The following is a 19807-nucleotide window of genomic DNA, read 5'->3' as shown; positions in this document are numbered from 1 at the left end:
TCCAGTCTTGATGCCTAGAGCTACGGCAACCCTTCTGATTGTAAGCAACCAATATGTGAGAATGAAGAGCAGACAGCTAAGCATGGTGAGAACACAAAGCTAGAATGAGCCTGAGTCCTGGGTTATATTTTTGGCTCACTGACCCAGTTCTGAGACTGTCTGCTTCCGAAATTCTTGTAAAATAAACACAAAATGTTTTTACAGCTTAAACCACTACTCATAGTTTTCTGTTTCTTTCCACCAGAAGCATTTTTTTTTTTTTTTCGAGACAAGGGTCTTGCTGCATTGTCAAGGCTGGAATGCAGCGGCGTGGTGGCGTGATCACGGCTCACTGCAGCCTCTATCTCCCAGGCTCAAGCAATCCTCCCACCTCAACCTCCTGAGTAGCTGGGACTACAGGCGCGCACCACAACCACAGCTAGCTATTTTTTTTTATTTTTTTATTTTTAGTAGAGATGGAGTTTCACCATGTTGCCTATACTGGTCTCAAACTCCTGAGCTCAAGCAATCCTCCTCCTTGGTCTCCCAAAGTGCTGGGATTATAGTCATGAGCTGCCAGAAACCTTCTTAACTGGTACAAGTTAAGAAAACTTTTTTTTTTTCCCTATTCCTAGCTTTATGAGTATTTTTAAAGCCGGAAATGAGTGTTATGATCAACCAAATGTCTTTCTGAAAATGACTTTCAAATAACAGTAAATACTTAAATTGTGCTTAATATATGGAAGGCACTGTTCTAAAAATTTTTCATTTATGAACTAATGTAATCTTTATAGCACCTCTACAGGGTACATATTACTCTTTTCCATATTTTACAAATGAGGAAACTAAGACACAGAGAGGTTAGTTCAATTGCCCAAGGTCACACAGTTAGTAAGTGACAAAACCAGGATTTGAACCCAAACAGTTTGGTTCTAGAATCCTGGATCTTACTGTATCTCTAGTATTGAAAATGACCCATGGACCACAATATGTATTTCTCAGTTCTATCATAATTTTATTTTTATTTGTCTTTATTATTTGGTCAAATTAATGGCAAGTGAGTATGAATTAAGTATTTTTTACTGTAAAAAGAAAGCACTGGTAAAATTCATTTGATCAAGCTTCAAAGCAAACCTTGGCTATTCTTACTCATTAATTTTCTTAGTTTGACTCCACAAATTCATTTCTTAGCCTTCTTTTTTTCTTTCTGAGACTTAAAAGAACAATATCCCTTTTTAATTCCTACTAAAGCTAGAATTGTAATGGATGAATTAAGGTAATTTTCCACATTTCTTTGACTTGTCTTGATTTTGGCCACATTTTCTGCTTTTTCCTTCCTTCCTTCTTTGATGAAGGACAGTGATGCTTTTGTTCTGTCATCTAAGAAAGCAACATAGAAGCAAACAAAAAAGAAAATGAGAATTTACTGCGCCCACCCACTCCTGGGTTTTTATGAGTCATCTTTTTTGTCCTATCCAGATAGTGCATAACTCAACAAATACGGACAAGGTCTTAAAATCCTGTTGGCACTTCCTAAATAATAAATAGTAATAACAGAGCAACTTGGCAAAAGCAGTTACATAAGTAAGATGTAAACCTAGATTATCTACAATTCATGGTATAATGGGAATTGCTTTTCTGCTTTCTAGAAGTTGGCAATAGAAAATTATGTTGATATTTTATAATCTTTCAAGGCATTTGTTCTATTTTTCTTCTTTCATATTCTTTAGGTATTGATTGGCATCTGGCAATGCCTTTGGAAATACAATACATTCAAAATAACTAAACAGGAGTTTGTGCAAAAAATAATTGTTAGTGGCCTGACTACAGTCTAACTATCACTGTAGGCTTGTTCTATTTACTACCACCTGGGAAGACATGGAATTTCTGTGTGTGTATACAAATGTAGTGCTATTTAATTCATAGATTTATCATAACCATCATCATCATCACTACCTTTATCATTATCAGTGTGATAATGGTAATATCACAAATTACCGTAACAATAATTTTCATGATTATAGGAGGTTCTTGCATATCTACCATTTGTTATAATTCATTTTCTAGTGATTAAAAAAAATCATTGCTAGGTGTGTAATTAAATGTCAGTGAATCTATATAATTAATCTGTATTCTGTAATAAACACTACGATCTCAACCTCACATAAATCCATGAATTAAGAACTATATCTTTGGCAAATATATATGAGAAAGGGTGTATAAATATTTTCTATAATGTAAATGTGAAGTTTATTTTAGCGAAGCCAGTCAGAAGGGCAGAAAAATAAAAATGATGCAGGCAGAAGGATTGATAATATTCACAGGGACAGAGGCAGGAGTATTTATAATGTTCACAGTCACAGAAGAAAATACAGGGCAAGATGGACCATGAAAATGAAAACATCAGAATAGAGTGAGGAGAAATTCAATAAAGACAAGAAGATTTAGAGACTTGAAAGGGAAGCTTTTAACTATTTATTGCTTTGCTATAGAAAGCAGTGGAACCAAATAAAGAATAAAATAAAAATAAGGAGGTTGGAGGAGGAGATATTCTAGGGAATTTAGATAAGGAATTTGAGTCTATTGGGAATGCGAGTGTTTGGAAATATACATACATCTCTCCGTTCAATTTCACGCTTGCAGGAGCACAGATGAGAAACTAAAAATAAAAAGAAAGGCAAGACCTTTAGTGGGGTTTCTCAGGGCATTACCTCATGAGTACTGTTTTGAAGGAAGACCGCCTTCCATGCTCTTTAGCTTTTATTTTACTTTACTCCATAATGGAATTTAGATAAATTCCCTGTGTAACATCTTCATAGACACAAATTTTAGAAAAGTCCACTATTCCCCCTTCTCTATAGCATAGCTTCGTGGTGGACTATTGTCATGCACAGCCTTCTGTGTGAGGATGTCTTAACTCAACTCCCAAGAAGTTCTGGGTTCAAATCCTTCTTCTTCAAGCTACTACCAGTGTCACTGAGAAATCCTATAGGCTTCAGTTTCTTTACCTGTAAAATTGGGGAAACAACTGTACTTAACGCATAGGTTGTTGTGAGATATCAGATAAGCATAATTCATGGAACAGTGAATGTTCAACAGCCGATATTATTTCTTTAATATGAACAATCTTATAACCATCAATATAGTCTTTACCTACCTGTTATTAATACTTTGCTTAATGGCTTAGTATTGTACTGACAGAAAGCTCACTCTGCCTAAGCAAGTGTTAAATTTATTCTGGGCATGATGAGGACTTTTACCTGGTTTTATTGATTTAGAAAGATAAAGAAATTTAGTGCCTATTTATGATAATGTAAAAATTACTATGTATCAGAGAAAAAGGCATATTAAAAGAAACCTATTTTTAAGAAATGAATAGAAACCAATCAATGTGACCTTGAGACTTTAGCAAGATGAAGTTTGAGATATCACGTGGTCATGAAGATGGAGGATGCAGTGAGGCAGGGCAGGCTGGGGTGGTGAATATGCCTCTGGGACTTTTCTTGGCCTAACTTGATCCTGCTCTAATTGAAAACAGGAGCATAATCAAGAAAATGGCTCTTGTGGTTAAAAAAACGTTTAATATGTATTTATTAATATACATATATGACCACATATTTACATAAATATTAAATACTTATAAAATAGTAAATGTATATACAAGTTGGTTAATTATTTTAATGGAAAAACTCATGAAACCACTATCTGGACAAAGAAACAGAACAGTGCCAGCACTCCAGAGACTGTTCATGTGTCCTCCTCAACAGCAATTCCTTTTCCTGCCTTAAACTTAAATACTATTGTGACATCTATAGTAATCACTTCTTTAATAGTTTTTCATAAAGAAAGTTATGTGATAAATGTTAATTCTAAACTTTAAAAACTTATTATGTAGTGTGATCCTGATTTGTGCGTAAGAACAGAAGTGTGCTAAATTGTGGGTGTCAATTTTAACTTGTGACTGAATGTCTTTACCTACCTGGGTTTTGCTTAATGCTATGTTAATAGAGAACTTTTTTCTATACTGAGACCAGATTTGTTTATATTAGGTTTGTTTAACTGTGATTTGAGATCATTTATGATCTCTCAGATTTCCACTACTCCCAATCGAATGGAAATTGATTTTAGGACTTCCGAGTACTTATCAGGTACCATACCGTAGTTGGCAGTCTGATAAATATTTTTGCATAGTATATTATTTTAAATCCCTTTACTTTCAACCTTTCTGTATTTTGTATATGTTGGAAACAGAATATTGCTATTTTTAGTAGTATTTTAAAATATTTCTCTTAATAATTTTTCTGTTTTAATTAGAAGATTTTGTACATTTATGTTTATTGTAATTGCCACTATCCTTAGGTTTAAAGCCGCCATTTTAATATTTAGTTTATTCTTGTCTCACCTTGTTTATATATATTTTTTCTTTTTTTTCTTTTCAGAAATGAGGGCTTACTGTGTTGCCCAGGCTGGTCTTGAACTCCTGGGCACAAGTGATTCACTTGCCTCAGCTTCCCAGAGTGTTGGGATAACATACAGGTGAGAGCTACTGTGCCCAGTCTGTTCATGTTCTTTTTCCTCTTGTTTCTTTTCTTTATGATCTATTCCATCATTAGCTTGATGGCTATATACTCTTTTACTATCCTTTTATTTGCTGATTAATCTAGAAATTTAAAAATGTAGACTTTATTTATTCTGATTCTATTTAAACAATATTTTAAAATATTTATTATTTAGTGCAGTCTGCTTATAGTGATTTTTCTTTTTTGGTTTGTCTGAAAATGTCTTTTTTTTTCATTTTTAAAGTACATGTTGCTGGTTATAGGTTGACAGCTATCAGTATTTGAATGATATTCTGTTGCCTTGTAGATTCCATTGTTGCAGTTGCTATTTCAAAGTCAATTTGTCTTTTTATTTCTCTGGCTGCTTTTAAGATTTTCTCCTCGTCTTTGAATTTCAGTGGTTTTATTGTTGTGTACCTTTAGGGTTGTCCTTTTTATTTGTTTTTCTTGGAATATTTTAGAGTTCTTCAATCTTTCTGTGTTTGGTCAATTTTGGAAATTCTCAATCATTTTATCTTTAAATATTGCTTCTACTCTATTTTCTCTCTTCTCTCTAGGACTTCAATAACAAGAATTAGAGCTTCTCATGGTATTGTCTATGTCTCTTAAATTATTTGCTTGATTCTCCATCGTTTTATGTCTCTCCTTCATCTGGATATTTTCTTTTGACTTATGTTCTAGTTAGCTTTCTAATTTTCTTATCAACTGTGTAATCTCCATTAAGGTGATATTTTTCAGTTCCAGATTTTCATTTACTTTTGTAGTTTCCAGCTCTCTGCCAAAGTGTCCAATCCTGTATCTTACTTCCTTGAACATTAGCCTGATTCTCCTGAACTCTGTTTTTATCATCTATTGTTTCTTTGGATTTGTGGGCATGTCATCTTGGCTACTGATACATCTGGTTATTTATGAGTACATGCTAGCCATTGATTTGAAAATTGTAAAAACAATTTGAAGTCTAAGATGCTATCTTCTCTCAGAGAGGATTAACCTTGGTTACTGGCAAGTGGCCAGAAGCAGTAGAGATAAAGGATCGAGATAAAGGATCACATTAATTCCACTTCAGAGATGATTTGAAGTCAGGCTTTTGTTTCTGTGAAGAGTGGTCTACTTCTCATTTACTCCCTTTGGCCAGAGCCTTGGGGTTAAATGGAGATAATGATACCACCAATTTCATAGGGCAATAAACATTCATGTAAAGCACTTAAGCACAGTGCTTGTATACAGTCTGTGCTTAAAACTGTTAGTTAATATTGTTAAGAATCAATAGAGGAAGGTTGGGGTTATGATTCTACTATGAATTTACTTAATTATTCAGGGTAAGTTGTGGACCTTCTCTAAGCCTCAGTTCCTTCATTTGCAAAATGAGAAAGTTGGATGAAATGACTTCTAAAGTCCCTTTAAGCTCTAAAATTTTATCACCATGCAAGTCTTAAAGAGAATTGCAAACTCATTCTGCCTTCTTCTCAACCCAATCCATCAGGAATATTTGTTACAAAAATATGTTATCGGGAAAAATATAACTTTCCTGGTAATTTATAGGGCTATATGCAGGGCAGTTTGGGTTGATAGCTTAGTGGAGTTATCACTCCACTAAGAGTGATTGTTCTTCAGATCATTAAATTATTAAAACAATCGCACACTGATATGGCTGCTGTGCTTCTACTGTTTTGTTTGAAAGACATTCATTAACAGAGGTAGAAAGACCAAGAGATATCTGTGAAAGGTTAAGGCCATGTTTCTCCCTAGTGTGGATTAACGTTGTCTTTCACAACTGCCATACTTTGTTTAGTAATGAAAAAGTGGAAATCTTACTTTAAAAAGATAATTTTTTAAATATTAGACTTCTTTTTTGCTTTCAAAGCTAAAGTGATGCATAACTTTAATTATAAGAGAATTTCAAAATCGTTCTTTAATTCTACCTTATCTTCCTGTCTACAGATTCATAATCTACATGTTCTTCATGTGTAGTCTCTACTAGTTCAGAATCAAATATGTCAATTCTATTGTACTATTTAGAGCATTACATGGCAGTGACATCAAATTAGCATATATATTATTTTCTTCACTTTGACTATGTTTAAAATGTCGCTAAGATTTTCTTTGTCTTAGCTATATTAAGGAAAAATATAGCCAAAGAACGTTAGTTACCAAATCCTTAATGCCTGTTGCTTGTTTTTAATTTTTTAACAGAAATATTGACAATATACTCTGAGTCAGAACATAAAGATGTTATCAAAAATTCTCTTAGTAGTATATACAGCTTTCCAGACTACATATCTCCAAGAAAAATCTTGGATTACTTTAAACATATAATTCAAGAATCCGAAAAATGTTCTTACCTTAAACAATTTAAACAAATGCGATTTTGTGAGTTTTTTGGTGGATATCGTCTCAGTGGACTCAAGGACAATCTCACTTTCTCATCCATCTCCTTGTGATAAAATGACAGGCATTTCAAGAGATAAGAAGCAGTCTGCTGCCCACTCAAAAGCATCATTCCACCCATCAGGCAGAGCGCCCAAATTAAGGATCGTAGCAATTACACACAAGCAACAGCATGGAAAGAAGCCAGTGCTGCAGAGGTGATCTGGATCCAGGAAGAAAGGGAAGATACCTTCAATCAAAAAGTAAGTCTGTCATTTCTAACATGTGGTCTTGCCTGTCTTTTCTGCAGAATTTTAAATGCTACTACAGTTTCTTCAACTTCTTTCCTCCTCCAAGGCTGAATCATCACTAATGTTTACTAAAGAAAGTGTGTTCTATTCCTTGGTCTTAAGAAAGATGACTGAGTTTTTTCTCAGCCTCAAAGAAAAAGAGAATTATCAGAGTGGAGAGACTACATGGCTTAAATTATTTTTTGGAAATGAAGTTTCATCTAGAGGTCTTGCTCTTCAATTTCTGGCTAATTAATCTTGGTCAATTTTTTAATCTCTCTCTATTACAGTTTCCTAATCTGTAAAACAGAAATAATAATAAAACCTTTAAATCCTTGATAATTGTTAGAGATTAATGTAATTATTGTTTTAAATGAATTTATGCTGAAGTAGTCCTTCTACCTTTATACCCAATGACTTTCTGGTACACAATACCTGTCTGGTAAGTAAAAGACAACAACATCAATATTGGGCAGCATTACTGCTGGACCTAGGACTGAGCTAGGTGTTTTGGAAAGTGAAAACATGGTCCTGACCTTAGCTACCTTAAAATTTAGTTATGTACATGAAAAAGATACAGTAGCAAAATTGCATTCAGTTGTGAAAATCATTGAATTGTATACTTAAGATATGTGTAATTTTTATGCCTATTGTTAATCAACAAAAAGAACAGAAAAGTAGACAATTTTATGGCAGTTGTATAATGTATAGTGTAAAAACCTAAATACATTTATATCCTAGTTGAAAATATAGTTAGAATTAATAGCTTCCCTGTTTTGGAGCCACCACATTTACAATAATGTAGAACTCACCATAAAGCACCACAAAACATGGCTACCTTTCTAGAATTGAGATTGGTTCCTAAACTGGATGAAAATCTATGTCCTATTTATAGGACAACTAAAATAATTCTCTTGCTCTGTGTTTCCATACTAGAGCTTTCCCAGAAAGTTCGAGGAAATAAGTCTTACAAAGGAGTTTGCTAAATTAACCTGTAACCCACCAAAAGCAAGAGAGGGTTCTCCCTCTAACTCTAGCAGAAAAGACTTGGGGCAGAATGCTTGATGCTTCCCTTACATATGCCTATCTCTGAACTCTGAAGCAATTACTGGGCCTATGGAGAGAGAGCACGCTCACCGTCTGGCTTATAATATGATGGGGAGTGAGGGTACTGTGACCGATAGCCCCCAGGATAACACATTTTGGAGAAGTTTCGTTCTTTGAAGGATGTGAATCTGGGCAGACAACTCATAACTGTTTGCGTAGTAAGTGAAGAAGTTTGAATATTCTTCTGTGGAGTTTCTTGATCAAAATTTCAAAGTAGAGACGGGGGGCTGATTTAAAGATAATTGCTACAATTTAGGTGGGATCAATGAGCATAATAGCTATGGAGAAGAAGGGATGTGATAAGGAGAGACCTCATATTAGGATGTAGCATCTACAGAAATGATTGACTCATTGTCTGCAGAGGACCTAGAACTAGAGCAAGATATCCATGGTGGCTCCCAGATATCCAATTTGGGTGACCGGAGGATGGTGGTGACATTCCTTTTGAAAGGGAGATGGGAAGAGAAGTTGGTTAAGGTCGAAGAGAAGACAATGAGCTCTGTTTGGGACATGTTGAGTTGTAGAAAATAATAATGAGTTGGAAAAACATAAGTCAAATCATATCGTAAAGTTTTCTTAAAATTGAAATTCTTTCAACAAATCCAGGAATTACATAATTGAAACGTCTAGAGAAGGAAAAGAAGGAAGGAAAAAAATAGTTCAGTAACGATTTATTTCTTGCAAAGCAAGTTCATTGTGCACTTTTCTTTATTTGGGTAACTGAAGGAGCTTTGACTTTCCATTTAGAATAACTGTTCCACTGCATTTTATGATTACTGAGAGTATTTGTTTAAAGAATAACATTTTTCCTATTCAAAAATAATTCATACCTGTTAGCGACAATTTTAAAAAGATAAAAACAATGTATCATGTACAATAATAAATGTATTTGGCATGGTCTGTCTTCCCTAAAATGTTTTTAGTTATTACAAATCACATTTGTTATTATAGAGAAGAGTCTAACAATACAGAAAAAGAGTTGATATCACTTAAATCTCACTACCTTGATTTAGACACTGTTGGCATTTGACTATGTTTTTGTGCATTGCTTTATGTACACACGCACACACAAACACAGATACTAATGTATTTAAATGTAATCATGTCATATATATTCTTTTTTTTAACCATGAACAGTCCTGTTTATTGTTTACTTGTGATTTTTCCTTGTGTCTCTCCTTTTCTTTATTCCTTTATTCTCTGTCCTAAACAACATATATTAATGATACATCTCTATGCATAATCTATCCACATATATTTAGTACATTATATATAATATAAATTATTTAGTACATTATATATAATATATAATATTTTATATCTGTATATATAAATATACATATAAAAACAGAGGGACTGGGCACAGTGGCTCATGTCTATAATCCCAGCACCTTGGGAGGCTGGAGCAGGAGGATCACTTGAGCCTAGGAGTTTAAGACCAGCCTGGGCAACATGGTGAGACCCTGTTTCTACAAAAATAAAAAGTTTTCCAGGTATGGTGGCACCTGTACTTCTAGCCACTCAGGAGGCTGACAGCAGGAGGACCACCTGAGCCCAAGGAGTTGGAAACTGGAGTGAGCTATGATCGTACCACTGCAATCCACAGCCTGAGTAAAGTAACAGAGAGACACCTTGTCTCTAAAAGAAAAAAAAGGGAGACTTGGTCATGATTTTAAAAACTAACATTATATTATATGTATTTTTCTGCACCTGGCTCTTCACCCTTAACTACACATTGCGAAAATCCCCCCCCAAGTCAGTAGCTTTAGGTATCAGGTAAGAGCATCTCATCTACTTCAATGTAACTCTCCTAAGAGCAGGAACAATGGCATATTTGTTTTCTGTAGCACCTAATATTGCAGCAGGTATAGCACGTACTTCAGAATGAATATGTTGCTATTGTCAATAATTTGAAGTCAGGCTATTGAGAATGAAAATATTTGGGCTGGGCAATTTGTTACAGTTCATTTATGCAAATCACTAAGTGACATAACCCCATGAAGTTGATAATAGTATTATTATTATTCTCATTTCACACACTAAGAGGATGAGGTACATAGACAATACATAACTCTCCCAAGAGTACAAAACCTGTGCATTGAAAGACAGCACGTTCAAGTCTCACCAACTCCAACCAAATGTGTTATCCCTTGTATTTTGTGAACTAAATAGCAACCATGATAAAATCAACATGTCCAATATGTATAAGAGAGTAATTCGATCCTGAGGACTCACACTATGATTTCTGCCTGGAGCTTTGCATGCAACTCTTATGGACACATTTTTCCTCTTGCTCCTTAGAGTCTTTTATGGTGTGTAGTAGACATGGATTTTCACATTCCATTTACAGAGGAGAAGAATAAAAACACAATGAGGTTATTTTATCAAATGACATACAAAAAGTCAGTAAGGGGAAGAGACAAAGAAACCAGTTCTATTAATCCCCAGGCTAGATTTCTGCCTCCAACAGAACCTGAATTCCGGAAAACCTCATTGAGCTTACGTTTTATTATAAAAGCGAATCTCAGCACTTGATTAATTTATGGCTTTAAGCAGAAGGAAGGGAGGAACTGTGGTGCTTCGGTTGGAGCTGGTGCATAGCTGGGGACGCAGAGCCAAGCTGTGGTTCACCTGAGCTGGTGTGCTGCACAGATGGTCTGCATCAGAATCTCCAGGAGTGTGTGCAGAAAAGAAAGAGCCTGGAATCAGAATTGGGGAATAGAGCCTGGAATTTAAGGGATGGACTCTATGGGCTATACTTTTTTAAGAGAGAGGAATCTCCTTATGTTGCCCAGGTTGGACTTGAACTCCTGGGCTCAAGTGATTCTTCTGCTTCAGTCCCCCGAGTAGTGGGGATTACAGGTGTGAGACCCTGCACCCGGCTTCTGTGGGGTATACTTTTAATAATACCAGGAAACTTTATGCAAGCCAACATTTGAGAACAACTGTTTTGCCCTTCGAAGGCACCTCTTGGGCATCTTGGCTTAGCGGGAAAGGCTACCACTTACTGTGGGCTCTTGGGGAAGTCAGTTGAATTCCCCAAATCTCAGTTTCCACATCCATAAAACAGGGATAATAGCACTTAGGAACACATAGGGCTATTATAAGAATTAAAAGTCATGTATGTAAAGATTGTGGCACCCAGTAGTTAACTATAATTGGTATTAAACTCACATTAATCATAGGAGAGGAGGCTTATGAGGATATTTCAGAAACTATGAATCTGATGAACTTTGCATGACTCTCAGTGTGGAAAGAATCTCGAAGGAAAAAAGTTAGGAATCCAGTGATGCACAGCGACTAAATCCAAGTAAAGGTCAAGGTTTTAACACGCTACACAAAGCGGCATCACTCCCTCCTGACATTCTTTTGGAGCAGATGGATGGGTAACATAATGGAAAGCAGACCCAGGCAGAGGCATGGCACGGAGATGGCCGGTTGTGAAATACATTCAGATGGGGTGGTACTGTTTAGATAATGGTGGTAAAACTATGTTGAGTCAGGTGCCAAATGGTGAGGCACCGATGCCAAGACAAACTGACAAACTGACAAACTGGAAAACAGCAGCACCAATACAGACCTCTAGGGAAAAGATCAGGATATACCAAATGAGAGAAAAACAGGATCCTTCATAAATGATAGCTTTGTAAATGCATGTGATAGAAAACGTTACATGTTTTCTCAAAAACGGAAGCAAACAAAAATGGAAAATTAGGGCCAATTCCGATGAGCACCATGGGACATTTGTTATCAGGGAAGCTTCTTAGATCTAACTATGGGTACACCACAATCTGTCTTAGCTTTAGAGACCTCAACTGTGATATGAAAAACTAATTGTCTCTCCAGGCCTGTTTCAGTGGGAAAACCCCCTGGTTCTATAATAACACAATAAAATGCTGGCTTTAGTCTAATTTAGTCTAAGTCCCATCTGAATTGGGAATTTTAACAAGATAGCATTTCGATTAGTACGCTTTCTATGTTGTGCCTCTTGTTTTATGTTACATTATGCGTTGTTTTTCATATAAAACAAAGCTAATAGTGGGAGGAGAGTAGCATTACCATTTACTGAGTGCTTAGCTAGGGCGGGGCACTTAGCTGAATTCATTTCAGATGTTATTTAGACCTCACAAGAATCTTAGAAGATAAGTACAATGATGATGTCCATTTTACTTGTGAGAAAATTGAGGAAGGAGCATGTTCAAAACCAAGCTGCTAAGGCTCACAGGAGGTACTGAACCCAAGTCTCAGTCTATGCACAAGTTACCACATTGAGAGAGAGGAGGGACTGCTCCCTGTTGTTAGATGAGTTTAGAAGGGAAGTTCCTTATTCCTCTGAGAACCAGAGGACCCCGCTTGTCTTAGATTCTGTTTTACATCCACTCCTGTATGTGCTCCACTTTCTATTCCTGGAATCATCCCCTTGGAGACCCAAAGGCTGACATTGCAGCAATGAAATGAGCCATCTGTCACTGCATATTTTGGCCACAAAGCTTTAATTGGAATCCAGAAGGAGGAAAAAAGACGTGACAGGGATTTTGCCGGGTGAAGTCCGGGGCAAAGGTCTGAATGACACCATTGATGAGTGACAGCCCCTTCCTTCCCGCAGGGCTTCTGCACACCGAGTTCCCCGAGTTGATTGTGACGATCCTGGAAATATTATCAGAAAATGGTTCCCTTGCTGTTGTACTGCTTCATTTTTGTTATCTGGGACCAAAGATAATGTACCTAATGACAGAGAGTAAAAAAGAAACAAAACATTTTAAAAGATGTTAGAGACTATTTTCAGTCTGTAGCCAAGACTGCATGCAGTACTTAGAAATGGTTTTTATTTTAAAAAATTGATAAAGTATGCTTGTATTTACATTCCCAAGATTTATTTCTGAAGCAAAGTTTTCTGCTTTAAGTTCCCCCATTTTTAAAAAAGTATGGAAAGTCACAAGGTTTGCATTTAAATTTAGAGAGCCAAGATAGGTCAACATTTTTTGTTTTTTGGACAGGGTCTCAGTCTGTTACTTACACTGGAGTGCAGTGGTGCCATCATAGCTCACTGCAGCTTCGACCTCCCAGGCTCAAGTGAACCTCCCACCTCAGCCTCCCAAGTAGCTGTGACCATAGGCACATACAACCACACCTGGCAACACTTTAAAAAAACAATTGAATGCAATGAATAAGGAAGAAGACTTTCTTTTACTTGAACAAACATATCAATTATTCATCAAAATTAAAAACTCATATTCAATAGTGAGAAAAAAATAATTTTTTGACGTTGGCCTCTGAGATGGGTTTGAGTCTACCGGACCCAGGGGCTGTACATACCAGGAAATTGGGTGGGAACAACTTTTGTTCCAGTCACACAGGAAAAGGCACCTCAAAATTCTTATTTCCAACTTCTCAGCTTTCAACAATATGGTCCATGTATAAACCTGGGCTTATCTTAACTTTGAAAGTTTTGGCATATGGGGTGATACATAGGCATTGAATTGGGACTATCTGCCCAGAACATCTCAACACCATGATCATCCACATTCCTGGGCAAATACTTCCCAAAGCACTTTAACACTTGCTGGTACCTTTTTACCAACCTGTGAAGGTGCATAATCTAAGAGAGATAATATTGACCCAAACATAAGGGATATACAAGTGATTTTAAATAAGCCATTAGTAAAATAATAAATTGTATATCCTTAAAATCACAGTTAAATGGAAGAAGAATATGCACTAAAATGGAGAGGCGGCAAACAAGGGGAATTCATGAGTTACAAGTTTGCCAGGGAAGAAGCAGTTATCCCTGGGGCATAGGGCAGGTTTCCTTGACAGGCAGTGTGATGCTGAGAGGGGGAAACTCCGGTGACTGGACCTCCTCACAGGTTGCCTACAGAGTGGCCAGAAGCAGTCCAGACCTGGTTGGGGAAGAACCACTGCAGTTAATCCTGGAGAAGCCTGTGGGTGATAGAAGGTAGAGCTGTGCTAAGGGCTCACTGACTGGGAAACAGGTCAGGAGAGGGAGAGCAAGATGGGTCAAGGCTAATTGCAAGACGTTGGCTGTGAATGAACGGGTAGATATCCAGGGGCTGTCAAATTAAAGGTGTGGGGTCAGCAGGACAATTATGGCCTCAAATTTTTTGTAGAACAAGATAGGATATTTTAGAATATTTTATAAAATTGTGTATTAAGAAAAATCGGTTGCTAAAGTATTATTGGTACCTTCTTCGGAGGATGCCAATTTGTTTCTTTAAGATAGTTCTTTGAGAAAGAATGAATAAGATTAATTATTTGATAACATAACAGGGTCACTATAGTCAATAATAACTTAATTGTATATTTTAAAATAACTTAGGGTGTAGTTGGATTGTTTGTTACTCAAAAGATAAGTATTTGAGGGGATGCATACCCCATTCTCCATGATGTATTTATTTCACATCAATTATCAAAACATCTCGTGTATTCCATAAAAATACACACTTACTATGTACCCACAAAATTAAAAATAAATAAATAAATAAAAGTTGGGGGGACAAACACAAAATAAAATAAAAGATACTTTGGTGTGCGTACGGTAGACCAATTCAGTCTAACTTTTAAACTTTCACGTGCACGGATTTAAACATCATTCTCAGTATTATTTCTAACTGCTTCTGACTGTTAAAACTTACAGATAAAGGTACTTACAACACCTTTATCTTTTGAAGATACAGCAAAAGTATTTTTTACTTTTGTTTTTATTTTTTTAAGACGGCGTTTTGCTCTGTCGCCCAGACTGAAGTGCAGTGGAGCGATCTTGGCTCACTGCAACCTCCGCCTCCTGGGTTCAAGTGATTCTCCTGCCTCAGCTTCCTGAGTAGCCTCCCGAGTAACTGAGATTATAGGCGCCCGCCACCACACCCAGCTAATTTTTGTATTAATTCTACTTGCTGGGTGTGTGGGCAGAATTCTAAATGGTCCTCCATGATTGCATGTCCTGTAATTCCCAAATGTCCTGTAATTCCCAAAACCTGTGTTATATGGCCCAGTTAACTTTCTAAGAGGGAGATTATCCAGGTAGGCCTAATCTAAACACATCAGCCCTTAAAAGCATAGAGCTTTCTCCTGTTGGTGGCAGAAGAGGGAGGCAGAGAGATATGAAACACAAGAAGGGTTTCACAAGATGTTGTTGGCGTGAAGATGGAGGAGGCGCTATGATGAGGAACGCCGGTGACGGTCTCCAGAAGCTGAGAATGGCCTTTGGCTGATAGCCTGCAAGGGAATGGAAACCTCAGTTCTACTGTAACGAGGAACTGGATTCTGCCAATAACCTGAATGTGTGAATGCGCTTGGGAGCGGATTGTTTCCTATATCCTCCAGATAGAGCTCAGCCAGCTGACACTTGGACTTCGGGGATATGAGACTCCAAGCAGAGAAACCAACCAAGACCACCCGACTTTGACCTACAGAAATGTGAGATAATTAGTCGACATTGCCGTAAGCTGCTAAGTTTGAGAAAATTTGTCACACAACAATAGATAAAGATGTTATCTCTTGTGTCTAGGCAAATAGAACTCCTGGCTGAGTTATGAAGTAAATAAACCCCGTCTAAATTTTCATTCTAAATTTCCATGATCTTGTGGCTTTATATTTTATCCTACTTGTTTATTTACATACATTCTAGTTTCTTGGGCACAGGAATGTCACGTGGCCTTGGTGTGACACTTAGAGAAAAATGCATGGTGGGCTGTTAAGATTGGGGTGTTGCTGATGGGGGAAAAAGGCCCTTCACTCTAACATCAGGGAAATTTTCAAAATATTACTGGGAATGAAGCATTAGTTGCTAACACAGTTTGACAAATGTTAGGGAGAGTGTGTGCTGCTCACATATTCCTGAGGGAGCTGCCATTTGGAAGAGTCTCAGTGTTAAGCACAGACAAAGCAGACTAAATCTGGAAGGCATCCCAGCCTACTTTCAGAACTGGGACTATGAAGTACCTCTTGAGCAAACCTTTTAAAAACTTGATCTACAATAGAAAAATTACCTGCTTTGTGATTTCTCTTCTTTCTCTCCTAGTCGTAGGTGTGAAAAGAGGCAAAAGCCTGATAAACAAATAGGTTAATGTCACCCTTACATTTGCTTGGAAGGGCATCACCTCCATCTACTGCGTCTAACAGAGTGGCCAGAAGCAGTGCAGACCCGGCTGGGAAAGAACCACTGCATTTAGTCCGGGAGAAGCCTGTGGGTGATAGAAGGTGGAGCTATGCTAAGGGCTCAGTACTGGGGAACAGGTCAGGAGAGGGAGTACAAGATGGGTCAAGGCTAATTTCAAGGCATTGGCTGTGAATGAAGGAGAGGATATCCAGGGGCTGTCATGAGTGCCAGTCCCTGCTCCTTTCTCATTAAAAAATAGTTTTCTGCCAAGCATGGTGGCTCTCACCTGTAATTGTTGCACTTTAGGAGGCCAAGGCTGGAGGATTGCTTGAGCCCAGGAGTTTGAGACCAGCCTGGGCAACATAGAGAGACCCTATCTCTACAAAAAAGAAAAACCTAGCCAGGCATGGTGGCTCACACCTGTAGTCCTGGCTGCTAGGGAGGCTTAGGTGGGAGGATCGCTTGAGCCCAGGAGTTGGAGGCTGCAGTGAGCTATGATTGTACCACTGTACTCCAGCCTAGGTGACAGGGTAAGATTCTGTCTCAAAAAAAAAAAAAAAAAAAAAAAAAAAAAAAAAAAGGATTTTCTCATCTCTAAAAAGAGGAAAATGGTTGTAAAAAATTGTTGTTAAGTGGAAATTCATTGAATTCTTTAGCACTGTGCCTGGGGGAGCAGGTCAGGAGTAGGAGTGCAGGATGGGTCAAGGCTAATTTGAAGACATTGGCTGTGAATGAAGGAGGGGTTATCCAGCGGCTGTCACAAGTTGAAAGGGCTCCATGGAGCCGCTTCTTGATATTATTTTTACTTCTGCTTCTCTGGAAAAGTCAGAGTTGTGTGCCTGGAGCACATTGTTAATTCCTGATATGACTTTTGCATCATAAAATCCAATTCTTTCTGCTTCCAGTTAGCAATGGCTGAGCTCTACAACAAGAATTACAGGATGCTCTGAAGCTGGAGGTTCTTAACGTAGTTCAAATGTGTCGAGTGCTTTCAAATACAGCTCGACTTTAAGGGCAATGTTAAGAAATGATCCAAATAAATTTGTGACGATCCATGTGTATAATCATACATGTGGAAATGCTTATCTAGTTGATAGTCATTCTCGAGTTCATTTTACCTGCTCTGTCTCCTTCCATTACCAGAATAGTAAATAAATAATATTACAGGGTGAGGTGGAGTAGTACAGAGCCCTATAGCAGGATCTTGTAGATAACTAATATTTATATCAGATTTTATAGTTTATAAATTATTGGGGCCGGATGCAGTGACTCATGCCTGTAATCCTAGCACTTTGGGAGGCCAAGGCAGGCAGATTATCTGAGGTCGAGAGTTCGAGATCAGCCCGGCCAATATGGTGAAACCTCGTCTCTACTAAAAACACAAAAAGTTAGCCAGGCATGGTGGTGGGTGCCTGTAATTCCAATTACTTGGGAGGCTGAGGCAGGAGAATCGCTTGAACCCAGGAGTCAGAGGTCACAGTGAGCCACTGTACTGCGGCCTGGGTGTGACAGGGCAAGACTCGGTCTCAAAAATAAATATATAAAATAAAAAAATAAAAAAATTGTTAGAACAGTCATTGTAGGTTATAATACAGCATCATTATTACTATCACATGTATGATGACGTTAAGATTTAGAAAGACAGAGTGACTTGCCTAAAGTTATTCTTTAAGTTCCTACGGAACATTTTCTCTCTAAATATTCTTATGAATGACAACTTACTTCCAGGGAATCATTGATACACTCAATCAGGAAAAAGTGGATTAGTTTGGGCCGGGAGCGGTGGCTCACGCCTGTAATCCCAGCATTTTGGGAGGCCAAGGCGGGCAGATCACAAGGTCAGGAGAGAGAGACCACAGTGAAACCACATCTTTAATAAAAATACAAAAAACTAGCCGGGTGCAGTAGTGGGCACCTGTAGTCCCCGCTACTCAGGAGGCTGAGGCAGGATAATGGCATGAACCTGTGAGGCGGAGCTTGCAGTGAGCAGAGATTGCGCCACTGCACTCCAGCCTGAGCAACAGAGTGAGACTCCATCTCAAAAAAAAAAAAAAAAAAAAAAGAAAAAGAAAAAGAAAAAGAAAAGTGGATTAGTTCTTTTATGCCACCAAGAGATCGAGTTAGAGATTAATACTATGTAATACAATGATTTATAGCAATAGGAATTTGTTATCAAGACAGGCAAATTAAGAAATCAAAGCCATAAACAAACCTTCAGTGTGTTTTGTAGGCAAGAATATAATTGAGAAATGAGGTGACATTGTATTCGCACTATTTAGAAAGGAGATCAGACCAGGTCACAGTTTTCTTAGGCAGTTCTAGTTCTCCCTTACTCATTCATGACATGAATCTTTAGAGAAAAGAGAGACATATTTTGAAGTTTACTTTTATTTCCAATTGTATGTCTGTGGCCATGGACAAGCTTCTTGCCTGTAGAATCAAAGAACTGAAAAAGTTCCGGAGTTATATTCGCTGAGATGCCCATCTGTAACATTTCTGTAATTTGGAAGTTTTGAAGTTACTTCCAGGCAAATATATCTCTTCATTCATTTTCCTTTCCCTGTTCACACTGAAGCCAGATGGAATCTTGGTGGCAAAACCACTAAGGACAATGCTATAATCACTGCAGGGGTTGGGAGAAGGCTGAAAAAAGTCACAAACTGACTCCCTGGAGAGTGTGCCTAAGAGGAGGGACAGTCTTATCCCTTTTCCTTGGTGATACTTTTAGCAATTACAGATTGGTTGTGTGTTTAAGATTTTTATGTTGGAAATTACAGATTGGTTATGTGTTCAAGATTTTTATGTCATCCCTTCCCCAACAATTACTGAACTGTCACTTTTCCGCCAATAGATATCTTCTAAGTTGCTACACAGACACTGGTGTTTTTTTGTGGTTCCCGAGCACAGGGTCTTGAGTAGTTGCCTGTGATTTGCCACTCATTGGTCTTGCATCAACATACACATTTTGGACCCAGTGCGGTGGCTCACGCCTATAATCCTAGCACTTTGGGAGGCCGAGGCAGGCAAATCGCTTGACTGTAGGAGCTAGAAACCAGCCCGGGCAACATAGAGAAACCCTGTCTCTAGAAAAAAATACAAAAATTCACCGGGTGTGGAGGTGCACACCTGTAGTCTTAGCTACTTGGGAGGCTGAGACAGGAGGATTTCTTGAGCCCAGGAGGTCGAGGCTGCAGTGAGCTGTGATCACGCCACTGTGCTCCAGTCTGGGTGACAAAGTGAGACCCTGTCTCAAACAAACAAAGAAGTGCACATTTTGATATCTGTGATAATGATAGTTCTACACATTTAACTCTGGCACAATTTAGAATGATGCGGCTGAAACATTGTCAGCAGGCTTTCTGCCTTGAGACATTGAGAATTGGATAATC

The 19807-nt window shown here is 37.7% G+C and overlaps 1 long non-coding RNA gene across 1 annotated transcript in view; it reads left to right on the top strand.

Moving 5' to 3' along the window:
• The first annotated feature begins 4464 nt into the window (after positions 1–4464).
• The window catches only part of LOC103875686, a 46221-nt gene continuing 30878 nt past the window's right edge, over positions 4465–19807 (top strand). Inside the window, exons 1-2 of the long non-coding RNA XR_634575.3 lie at positions 4465–4515; positions 6991–7168. This is a non-coding gene — a long non-coding RNA (uncharacterized LOC103875686). The remainder of the gene's footprint in view (positions 4516–6990; positions 7169–19807) is intronic.

Source organism: Papio anubis, chromosome 9 (genome assembly GCF_008728515.1).
Source record: "Papio anubis isolate 15944 chromosome 9, Panubis1.0, whole genome shotgun sequence".
NCBI classification, from domain to species: domain Eukaryota; kingdom Metazoa; phylum Chordata; class Mammalia; order Primates; family Cercopithecidae; genus Papio; species Papio anubis.
This window is presented reverse-complemented; position numbering and strand designations above follow the sequence as displayed.